At 40.6% G+C, this 12,468-nt stretch overlaps 1 pseudogene; it reads left to right on the top strand.

The window, feature by feature from the left end:
• LOC147368024 (uncharacterized) overlaps nt 1-12,468 on the top strand; it is a 32,363-nt pseudogene that overhangs the window by 843 nt on the left and 19,052 nt on the right.

The following is a 12,468-nucleotide window of genomic DNA, read 5'->3' as shown; positions in this document are numbered from 1 at the left end:
TCCATACAAATTGTGAAATTATTTGTTCTAGCTCTGTGAAGAATACTGTTGGTAGCTTGATAGGGATTGCACTGAATCTATAAATTGCTTTGGGTAGTTGCAGGCAGATTCTTTACCATCTGAGCCACCATGGAAGCCCTTCCGTCAGTGTGCTTCCCCTAATAAGAGCACTTCAGAAAATTCACACTAAGGTGAAACTCTACAAATGTAATGAATTTCAGAAAACTTTGCCCAGAAGACACACCTCAGTACGCATCAGAGGATTAACACAGGTGAGAATCCCTATGAATGCTGTGAATGTGGGAAACCTCTCAGAAATCATACCTCAGTGGACATGAGAGAATTTACAAGGGCAAAAACCTTATGAATGTCATGAATGTGGGAAAACTTTCTCCCAGAGGAGAAAGCATTCCTCTGTGCACATCAGAAAACTCACACAGGAAAGAAACTTTATAAATGTGAGGAATGTGGGAAAACTTTGCAGATAATTAAGCCCTCAGGGCACATCAGAGAATTCACAAAATGGAGTAAGTGTATGAATGTAATATATTTGGAAAAACTTTCTCCAAGACATCCACCTCAGAGTACATCTGAGGACTCATACAGAGGAGAAATCTTATGAATGTAATGAATGTGGCAAATCTTTTTCTCAAAAGTCATATGTTAGTGCACATCAGAGAAGTCACATGGGGAGAAATCTTACTAATGTAATATATGGAGGAAAACTTTTGCACATAATTCAACCCTCAGATTACATCAGAGAATTCACACAGGTGTAAAATCCTACAAATGTAGTGAGTGTGGGAAGACTTTCTCCAAGAAGTCACGCTTTAGTGCACACCAGAGAATTCACACAGAAGAGAAACCCTATGAGTGTAATGAATGTGGGAAAGCTTTTGCCCAAAATTCAACTCTTGGAGTATACCTGAGAATTCATACAGGGGAGAGACCTTATGAATGATATGAATGTGGGAAAACCTTTGTCCATAAGGCAGCTCTTTTAAAAATATATATATATATATATAAATTTATTTCTTTTAATTGGAGGCTAATTACTTTAGAATATTGTATTGGTTTTGCCAAACATTGACATGAATCCGCCACAGGTGTACATGTGTTCCCCATCCTGAACCCCCCTCCCACCTTCCTCCCCATCCCATCCCTCTGGGTCATCCCAGTGCACCAGCTCCGAGCACCCTGTCTCATGTATCAAACCTGGACTAGTGATTCATCTCACATATGATAATATACATGTTTCAATGCCATTCTCCCAAACCATCCCACCCTCACCGTCTCTCACAGAGTCCAAAAGACTGTTCTATACATCTGTGTCTCTTTTGCTGTCTTGCATATAGGGTTATCATCACCATCTTTCTAAATTCCACATATATGCATTAGTATACTGTACTGGTGTTTTTCTTTCTGGCTTCCTTCACTCTGTATAATAGGCTCCAGTTTCATCCACCTCATTAGAACTGATGAGGTGCATTCTGATTCAAATGCATTCTTTTTAATGGCTGAGTAATATTCCATTGTGTATATGTACCACTGCTTTCTTATCCATTCGTCTGCTGATGGACATCTAGGTTGTTTCCATGTCCTGGCTATTATAAACAGTGCTGCAATAAACATTGGGGTACACGTGTCTCTTTCAATCCTGGTTTCCTTGGTGTGTATGCCCAGCAGTGGGATTGCTGGGTCATAAGGCAGTTCTATTTCCAGTTTTTTTAAGGAATCTCTACACTGTTCTCCATAGTGGCTGTACTAGTTTGCATTCCCACCAACAGTGTAAGAGGGTTCCTTTTTCTCCACACCCTCTCCAGCATTTATTGCTTGTAAACTTTTGGATACCAGCCGTTCTGGCTGGCATGAAATGGTACCTAATTGTGGTTTTGACTTGCATTTCTCTGATAATGAGTGATGTTGAGCATATTTTCATGTGTTTGTTAGCCATCTATATGTCTTTGGAGAAATGTCTGTTTAGTTCTTTGGCCCATTTTTTGATTGGGTCGTTTATTTTTCTGGAATTGAGCTGCAGGAGTTGCTTATATATTTTTGAGATTAGTTCTTTGTCTGTTGCTTCGTTTGCTATTATTTTCTCCCATTCTGAAGGCTGTCTTTTCACCTTGCTTATAGTTTCCTTTGTTGTGCAAAACCTTTTAAGTTTAATTAGGTCCCATTTGTTTATTTTTGCTTTTATTTCCAATATTCTAGGAGGTGGGTCATAGAGGATCCTGCTGTGATTTATGTCAGAGAGTACTTTGCCTATGTTTTCCTCTAGGAGTTTTATAGTTTCTGGTCTTACATTTAGATCTTTAATCCATTTTGAGTTTATTTTTGTGTATGGTATTAGAAAGTGTTCTAGTTTCATTCTTTTACAAGTGGTTGACCAGTTTTCCCAGCACCACTTGTTAAAGAGATTGTCTTTTCTCCATTGTATATTATTGCCTCCTTTGTTAAAGATAAGGTGTCCATAGGTGCATGGATTTATCTCTTGGCTTTCTATTTTGTTCCAATGATCTATATTTCTGTCTTTGTGCCAGTACCATACTGTCTTGATGACTGTAGCTTTGTAGTAGAGACTGAAGTCAAGCAGGTTGATTCCTCCAGTTCCATTCTTCTTTCTCAAGATTGCTTTGGCTATTCGGTTTTTTGTATTTCCGTACAAATTGAGAAATTATTTGTTCTAGTTCTGTAAAAAATACCATTGGTGTCTTGATAGGAATTGCATTGAATCTATAGATTGCTTTGGGTAGTATACTCATTTTCACTATATTGATTCTTTCAATCCATAAACATGGTATATTTCTCCATCTATTTGTGTTCTCTTTGATTTCTTTCACCAGTGTTTTCTAGTTTTCTATATATAGATCTTTTGTTTCTTTAGGTAGATCTATTCCTAAGTATTTTATTCTTTTCATTGCAATGGTGAATGGGCTTGTTTCCTTTATTTCTCTTTCTGTTTTCTCATTGTTAGTGTATTGTAATGTGAGGGATTTCTGTGTGTTAATTTTATATCCTGCAACTTTACTATATTCATTGATTAGCTCTAGTAATCTTCTGGTGGAGTCTTTAGGGTTTTCTATGTAGAGGATCATGTCATCTGCAAACAGTGAGAGTTTTGCTTTTTCTTTTCCAATCTGGATTCCTTTTTCTGCTCTGACTGCTGTGGCCAAAACTTCCAAAACTATGTTGAATAGTAGTGGTGAGAGTGCGCACCCTTTTCTTGTTCCTGACTTTAGGGGGAATGCTTTCAATTTTATAAAAACCCTCCAGAAAGCAGGAATAGAAGGAACATACCTCAACATAATAAAAGCTATGTATGACAAACCCATGGCAAACATTATCCTTATGGTGAAAAATTGAAAGCATAAGGCAGCTCTTAAGAGTACATCACACCTTGGAGAAGGAAATGGCAACCCACTCCAGTATTCTTGCCTGGGAAATTCTATGGACAGAGAAACCTCTCAGGCTATAGGCCATGGAGTCGAAAAAGAATCAGACATGACTTAACGACCAAACAACAAAACAACAAATATTTTTGAAAAATTGTCAATCATTTGAGTGTTAAATTCTTCTTTAAAGATATGTTTAATTTTAATTTTATTTTTACGTAGTGCATTCATACCCAGAATGAATGAACATTCCACAGATTTATCAAATATGTGTTGTATAACTCTAATGCTACCTATTGGGAGTATGAGCTACCCAAATTTCATAAATTGCTGAAGGAAAATATACGTTCATGTAATTAACCCAATTATAGGTAATTTAAAATGTGTATTAATTACAATAAAGACTCTGGTAAAAGTAAAAGAGAAAAAAGTTTTGAATACCATTACTAGGAAAATTTTCACAGAGCAGGAAGAATTTGGATGATATTTAGGATGAGGTCAAGTCCCCTCATCTTAAAGTTGAGACTATCTGGTAAAATTGTAAGTAGATATATCTGGTCTCACAGAGCCTGCCTGTAGGAGAGTGAAACAGCTTATAAAACAGTAAAATAGAGCACAGATATCTTGGATTCAAAGGCAGTTTCCCATGAACATGCTATGTTGTATCATGTTAAGGAAAACATAGAAAATGAAATCTATTTCATAGTAAAGAATTTGTCTGGAAAAAAAAAAGTACATCACACCAGAATGCACACCGGAGAGAAAAACAAGTGTCTGAATTTAAAAGTGAAATGAAGTCGCTCAGTTGTGTCCAACTCTTTGCGACCCCATGGACTGTAGCCTACTAGGCTCCTCTGTCCGTGGGATTTTCGAGGCAAGAATGCTGGTGTGGGTTGCCATTTCCTTCTCCAGGGGATCTTCCCAACACAGGGATCGAACCCAGGTCTCCTGCATTGTAGGCAGACGCTTTACTGTCTGAGCCACCTACCCCACGTCCGAGGTCAAGGGCAGCGGCCAAGAGGAGCTACCCCTTGTCCAAGAGTAGTGGCTACACAGGCACAGGAAGGCCGAGAGGAGCTACTCAAAGTTCAAGGTCAGGAGGGGCGGCCGTCATATGACCCAGCAACCCACTGCTGGGCATACACACCGAGGAAACCAGAATTGAAAGAGACACGTGTACCCCAATGTTCATCACAGCACTGTTTATAATAGCCCAGATGGAAGCAACCAATTGGAATAGCCAATTGGAAGCAACCTAGATGTCCATCAGCAGACGAATGGATAAGAAAGCGGTGGTACATATACACAACGGAATATTAGTCAGCCATTAAAAAGAATACATTTAAAACAGTTATAATGAGGTGGATGAAACTGGAGCCTTTTATACAGAGTGAAGTACGCCAGAAAGAAAAACACCAATATAGTATACTAACGCATATATATGGAATTTAGAAAGATGGTAACGATAACCCTGTAAGCGAGACAGCAAAAGAGACACAGATGTATAGAACAGTCTTTTGGACTCTGTGGGAAAGGGCGAGGGTGGGATGGTTTGGGAGAATGGCACTGAAACATGTATATTATCATATGTGAAACAGATAGCCAGTCTAGATTCAATGCATGATACAGGGTACTTGGGGCTGGTGCACTGGGATGACCCAGAGGGATGGGATAGGGAGGGAGGTGGGAGGGGGGTTCAGGACGGGGAACACATGTACATCCGTGGCAGATTCATGTCAATGTATGGCAAAACCAATACAATATTGTAATTAGCCTCCAAAAAATTAATAAATTAAAAATAAAAAGGAGGGGCAGCCGTGAGGAGATACATCTTGTCCAAGGTAAGGAGCAGCAGCTGCGCTTTGCTGGAACAGCTGTGAAGAGAGACACCACAACCAAGGAAGGAGAAACCCAAGTAAGACGGTAGGTGTTGCGAGAGGGCATCAGAGGGCAGACACACTGAATCCATAATCACAGAAAACTAGCGAATCTGATCACATGGACCAAAGCCTTGTCTAACTCAATGAAAGTAAGCCCTGCCATGTGGGGCCAGCAAGACAGACGGGTGATGGTGGAGAGGTCTGACAGAATGTGGTCCACTGGAGAAGGGAATGGCAAACCACTTCAGTATTCTTGCCTTGAGAACCCTATGAACAGTATGAAAAGGCAAAATGATAGGATACTGAAAGAGGAACTCCCCAGGTCGGTAAGTGCCCAATATGCTACTGGAGATCAGTGGAGAAATAACTCCAGAAAGAATGAAGGGATGGAGCCAAAGCAAAAACAATACCCAGTTGTGGATGTGACTGGTGACAGAAGCGAGGTCCGATGCTGTAAAGAGCAATATTGCATAGGAACCTGGAATGTTAGGTCCATGAATCAAGGCAAATTGGAAGTGGTCAAACAGGAGATGGCAAGAGTGAACATCGACATTCTAGGAATCGGCAAACAAGATGGACTGGAATGGGTGAATTTAACTCAGATGACCATTATACCTACTACTATGGGCAGGAATCCCTTAGAAGAAATGGAGTAGCCATCATGGTCAACAAAAGAGTCCAAAATGCAGCACATGGATGCAATCTCAAAAACGACAGAATGATCTCTGTTCATTACCAAGGCAAACCATTCAATATCACAGTAATCGCAAGCCTATGCCCCAGCCAGTAACACTGAAAAAGCTGAAGTTGAATGGTTCTAAGTGGGCCTTAGAAAGCATCACTATGAACAAAGCTAGTGGAGGTGACGGAAATCCAGTTGAGCTATTCCAAAACCTGAAAGATGATGCTGTGAAAGTGCTGCACCCAATATGCCAGCAAATTTGGAAAAATCAGCAGTGGCCACAGGACTGGAAAAGGTCAGTTTTCATTCCAATCCCAAAGAAAGGCAATGCCAAAGAATGCTCAAACTACCACACAATTGCACTCATCTCACATGCTAGTAAAGTAATGCTCAAAATTCTCCAAGCCAGGCTTCAGCAATACGTGAACTGTGAATTTCCAGATGTTCAAGCTGGTTTTAGAAAATACAGAGGAACCAGAGATCAAATTGCCTACATCCGCTGGATCATCAAAAAAGCAAGAGAGTTCCAGAAAAACATCTATTTCTGCTTTATTGACTATGCCAAAGCCTTTGACTGTGTGGATCAAATAAACTGTGGAAAATTCTGAAAGAGACGGGAAAGCAGACCACATGATCTGCCTCTTGAGAAACCTATATGCAGATCTGGAAGCAACAGTTAGAACTGGAAATGGAATGACAGACTGCTTCCAAATAGCAAAAGGAGTATGTCAAGGCTGTATATTGTCACCCTGCTTATTAAACTTATATGCAGAGTACATCATGAGAAATGGTGGGCTGGAAGAAGCACAAGCTGGAATCAGGATTGTCGGGAGAAATATCAATAACCTCAGATATGCAGATGACACCACCCTTATGGCAGAAAGTGAAGAGGAACTAAAAAGCCTGTTGATGAAAGTGAAAGTGGAGAGTGAAAAAGCTGGCTTAAAGCTCACCATTCAGAAAAGGAAGATCATGGCATCTTGTCCCATCACTTCATGGGAAATAGATGGGAAAACAGTGGAAACAGTGTCAGACTTTATATTTTGAGGCTCCAAAATCACTACAGACGGTGATTGCAGCCATGAAATTAAAAGACGCTTACTCCTTGGAAGGAAAGTTATGACCAACCTAGATAGCATATTCAAAAGCAGAGACATTACTTTGCCAACAAAGGTTCGTCTAGTCAAGGCTATGGTTTTTCCAGTGGTCATGTATGGATGTGAGAGTTGGACTGTGAAGAAAGCTGAGCACTGAAGAATTGATGCTTTTGAACTGTGGTGTTGGAGAAGACTCTTGAGAGTCCCTTGGACTGCAAGGAGATCCAACCAGTCCTTTCTAAAGGAGATCAGTCCTAGGTGTTCATTGGAATGATTGATGCTAAAGCTGAAACTCCAGTACTTTGGCCACCTCATGCGAAGAGTTGACTCATTGGAAAAGACTCTGATGCTGGGAGGGATTGGGGGCAAGAGGAGAAGGGGACGACAGAGGATGAGATGGCTGGATGGCATCACTGACTCGATGGACGTGAGTCTGAGTGAACTCCAGGAGTTGGTGATGGACAGGGAGGCCTGGCATGCTGCGATTCATGGGGTCGCAAAGAGTCAGACACGACTGAGCGACTGAACTGAACTGACGGAAGCAAAAGACCTGTACTTTAAAAGTCTAAGATGCTGATGAAAGAAATTGAAAATAACACAAAGAAATATAAATATAAATCATGTTTTTGGATTAGAAGAAGTAATGCTGTTAAAATGACCATACTATCCAAGATAATCTACAGAATAAGTGCCTTCCCTCTCAAACTACCAATGGCTTTTTAAAAAGAGCTATAACAAATATTTTAAAAATCTGTATGGAGATACAAGAGCTTCAAAGCACAAACCCACTGGGCAAAAATAATCACTTGGACAGGGTTAATGGACAGCTGGAAGGCTGTAAGAAGTCTTAAATTTCTAAAACAAACAGGTGAATAAATACGTAGTGAAATCTTGCAAATTGGAAAAGGCAACAACTCCAGTAGAAAATGGACTGAGGCCTGAAGGCTCAATTTACATATAAAGGAGCCTGACAAGGTGCAGTATACCGGCAGATGCTCAGATGCTCACCAACCACTGCTGTTAGGAATGTTCACTGTCACTGGCCTGCCAATTCACACAAGCGCTGCTCCTTGAGGTGGATATATACACATTCCAGGACCCAACAAATCTCTTTTTGTATCTCCTTCCCCCAGAGATCCTGAAAGACACAGAGGAGTATCTGAATCACTGCAGTTTGGGAACTAGGACATGGGGGTGGCAACTGCTGGCTGCCCACCATTAGGTAGGTGAAATGTGGTGACTTTACCATGGAGAGAGCTGTGAGGCAAAAGAAATCGGGATCTAGGGGGTACATGTAACACCACAGGTGACCTTACACATTGCAACTTTGGAGAAAAAAGTATCAATAAAACAGAAAGAAAGCTAAAGCATAAACTGTTTATATAAACTAAAAATGCATGTGCACAAGCTCAGTGGCTGAGGTGAACTGTCTGGTCATTCGTAAAGAGTTAAGCATGCAGTTATACCATATGACCAGCATTCCACTCCTGGGTATGTACCCAAGAGAAATTAAAACAGCTATTCAAATGTTTGTACAAAAATGTTCACAACAGCACTGAGAAATAGCCAAAAGGTGGAAACAATCCAAATGTCCATTAACTATGAGTAAACAAAATGTGGTTCATTCACACAATGAAATATCATTCAGCCATAAAAAGGAACAGAACTCTAATACACGCTGCAACATGGGTGGACTTTAAACACATGTTAAGGGGCAGAACCAAGACGGTGGTGAGGGAAGACACAGAGTCTGCTCCCCACACCTAGGATGCTCACAAGGTGCTGGTGGGCATTATCAGAACTAAGACGGTGGTGAGGGAAAACATAGAGTCTGTGTCTCCCCACACCTAGGATGCTCACAAGATGCTGGTGGGCATTATCCTGTGGACAGGCTGACAGGAGAAGCCCTGGGGGTGGCCAGGGGTTATTTTTTATTCTCTGCTATTATTCTCCTTTTCTTTTTTCTTCTCACTCTATTTTTTCTTTTTTTCCCCTACAACCCATGGCATTTGGGATCCCGGTCCATGAGCCAGAGATCAGGTCTGAGCCCCTGAGGCAGGAGCACTGAATCCAAACTGCTGGAGTAACAGAGAATGTCAGGTCCCAAGGAATGTTAATCAAAGTATGGTATCCCAGAAGTCCACACTGCAACACCAAAACACAGCTCTACCCAACTTCACACAAATTCCACTCTTGGAATCCTCAGGCCAAACAACTAACAAGACAGGAACACAGTCCATCCAGACAAAAGTGAAATGACAAAAATTATGTTACAGATGAAGGAGTAAGGTAAAAAACTACAAGACCAGCTAAATGAAGAGGAAATAGGCAACCTATTGGAAAAAAATTTACAGTAATGATAGTAAAGAAGTTTCAAAATATCAAAAATAGAGTGGAGAAAATGCAAGAAATTTAACACATTTAACAAAGACCTGTTAGAAATAAATAAAAAACGAACTGAAGAACAACACAATCACTGAAATTAAAAATGCTCTAGAAGGAACAAATAGCAGAATAACTGAGGCAGAAGGATGGATAATTGAGCTGGAAGATAGAATGACAGAAATAATTGCTGAGAAGCAAAATAGAGAAAAAAGAATGAAGAAAATTGAGGACACTCTCAGAGACATGTGGGACAATAGTAAATGCACCAATATTCGAATTATAGGGGTCCAGGAGAAGAATAGTAAAAGAAAGAATGTGAGGAAAATATTTGAGGGGATTACCTCCCTAACATGGGAAAGGAAATAGCCACCCAAGTCCAGGAAGCCCAGAGAGTTCCATACAGGATAAACCCAAAGAGAAATACAGCAAGACATATTAATCGAACTAAAAAAATTAAACACAAAGAAAAAATATTAAAAGCAGAAAGGGAAAAGTGAAAAATAACATACAAAGGAATCCCTGTAAGATTAACAGCTGACTTTTCAACAGAAACTGCAGGCCAGAAGGGAGTGGCAGGATATACTTAAAGAGATGAAAGATAAAAATCTACAACCAAGATTACTCTACCCAGCTAGGATCTCATTCAGATTTGATGTTGAAATCAAAAGCTTTATAGACAAACAAAAGTAAGGGAATTCAGCACCACCAAACCAGGCTTACAACACATGCTGAAGGAAATTCTCTAGCAAGAAACACAAGAGAAGAAAAGACCCACATGAGTTCAGTTCAGTTCAGTTGCTCAGTCGTGCCTGACTCCATGAACTGCAGGACGCCAGGCCTCCCTGTCCATCACCAACCCCTGGAGTCCACCCAAATCCATGTCCATCGATTTGGTGATGCCATCCAACCATCTCATCCTCTGTCATCCCCTTCTCCTCCTGCCCTCAATCTTTCCCAGCATCAGGGTCTTTTCAAATGAGTCAGCTCTTCTCATCAGGTGGCATAAGTATTGGAGTTTCAGCTTCAACATCAGTCCTTCCAATGAACACCCAGGACTGATCTTCTTTAGAATGGACTGGTTGGATCTCCTTGCAGGCCATGGGTTTGGCCACCTGATACAAAGAGCCAACTCTGAAAAGATCCTAATCCTGGGAAAAATTGAAGGCAGGAGGAGAAGGGGATGACAGAGGATGAGATGATTGGATGGCATCACTGATTCAATGGACATGAGTTTTAGCAAGCTGCGGGAGATGGTGAAGGACAGGGAGGCCTGACATGCTTCAGTCCATAGGGTCACAAAGAGTCAGACACAACTGAGCAACTGAGCAACAACAACCATAAAAGGGGAAATTAACAGTTACACAATAATAGTATGGGTATTTAACACCACACTTACACCAACAGAAAGATCATTTGGACAGAAAATTAATAAGGAAACACAGGCCTTAAATCACACACTAGGCCAGATAGACCTAACTGATATCTTCAGGATATTCCATCCCCAAACAGCAGAATATACCTTTCCGAACCTGCACACAGAAAATTCTCCAGGATAGACCACATCTTGGATCACAAATCAAGCCACAGAATATTGAATTAAGAATATTGAAATCATATCAAGCATCTTTTCTGAGCACAATGCTATGAGACTAAATATCAACTACAGGGGAAAAAATTGTAATAAGCACAAACACATGTGGCTAAATAATACATTTCTAAATAACCAACAGGTCAGTGAAGACATCAAAAAGGAAATTAAAAAATATGTAAAAACAAATGACAATGAAAACATGACCCAAAACTTTTGGGATGTGGCAAAAGTGGTTCTAAGAGGGCAGCTTATATCAATACAATCCTATCTGAAGAAATGAGAAATAAATCATATAAACAACCTACCCTTATGCCTAAAGCAACTAGAAAAAGAAGAACAAAAAACCCCAAAGTTTGTAGAAGGAAAAAAATCATAATGATCAGAGCAGAAATAAATGAAGAAGAAATGAATAAAACAATAGAAAAGATCAATAAAACTAAAAGCTGGTTCTTTGATAAGATAAACAAAATCAATAGACCACTCACTAGCCAGACTCATCAAGAAAAAAGGGAGAAGACTCAAATCAATAAATTTAGAAATGAAAGAGGAGAAGTTATTACTATAAAGAAATACAAAGGATCATAAGACTATTATGAGCAACTAACAATATAACTACCATATTATCCAGCAATCCCAGCACTGGGCATATCCCCTGAGGAAACCATAATTGAAAGACACACATGTACCCAAGGTTCACTGCAGTACTATTTACAATAACTAGGACGTGGAAGTGACCTAGATGTCCATCAACAGATGAATGGATAAAAAAGCTATGGTACATACATACAATGGAATATTACTCAGCCATAAAAGGGAACACATTTGAGTCACTTCTAATGAAGTGGATGAGCCTATTATACAGAGTGAAGTAAGTTGGAAAGAGAAAATAAATATCATATATTAACACATATATATGGAATCTAGAAAGATAGTATTGATGAGCCTATATGCAGGGCAGCAATGGAAATGCAGACATAGTGAGCAAATTTGTGGATACAATGAGGGAAGGAGAGGACGGGATGAATTAGGAGAGTAGCACTGAAGCATATCTATTACCATATGAAAAATAGATAGCCAGTGGGAATTTGCCATATGATGCAGGGAGCTCAAATCCAGTGCTCTGTGACAACCTAGAGGGGTGGGATGGGGAGAGGTGGGAGGGAGGTTCAAGGTGGGGTAACATCTAGATAGATAGATAGATATAGATACCTATGGCGATGGAATGCCAGCTGTGATGGACTGCGCAGAAGCGTGGCCAAGAGGAGCTACCCCTTGCCCAAGGTCAGGGGTGGCGACACAGAGTGCCAGGCTGCGACGGCACAGGAGCGGCCAAGACAAGCTACCCCACGTCCAAGGCCAGGGGTGGCGGCCGAGAGGAGCTACCACACGCCTGAGCTCAGGGGTGGCAGCCGAGAGGAGCGACCACACGTCCAAGGGG

Source organism: Bos grunniens, chromosome 7 (genome assembly GCF_055505025.1).
Source record: "Bos grunniens cultivar Pamir isolate PY7600 chromosome 7, Bosgru_T2T1.0, whole genome shotgun sequence".
NCBI lineage: Eukaryota > Metazoa > Chordata > Mammalia > Artiodactyla > Bovidae > Bos > Bos grunniens.
Note: the sequence above shows the minus strand (reverse complement) of the source record. Positions and strands in the feature narration are given on the sequence as shown.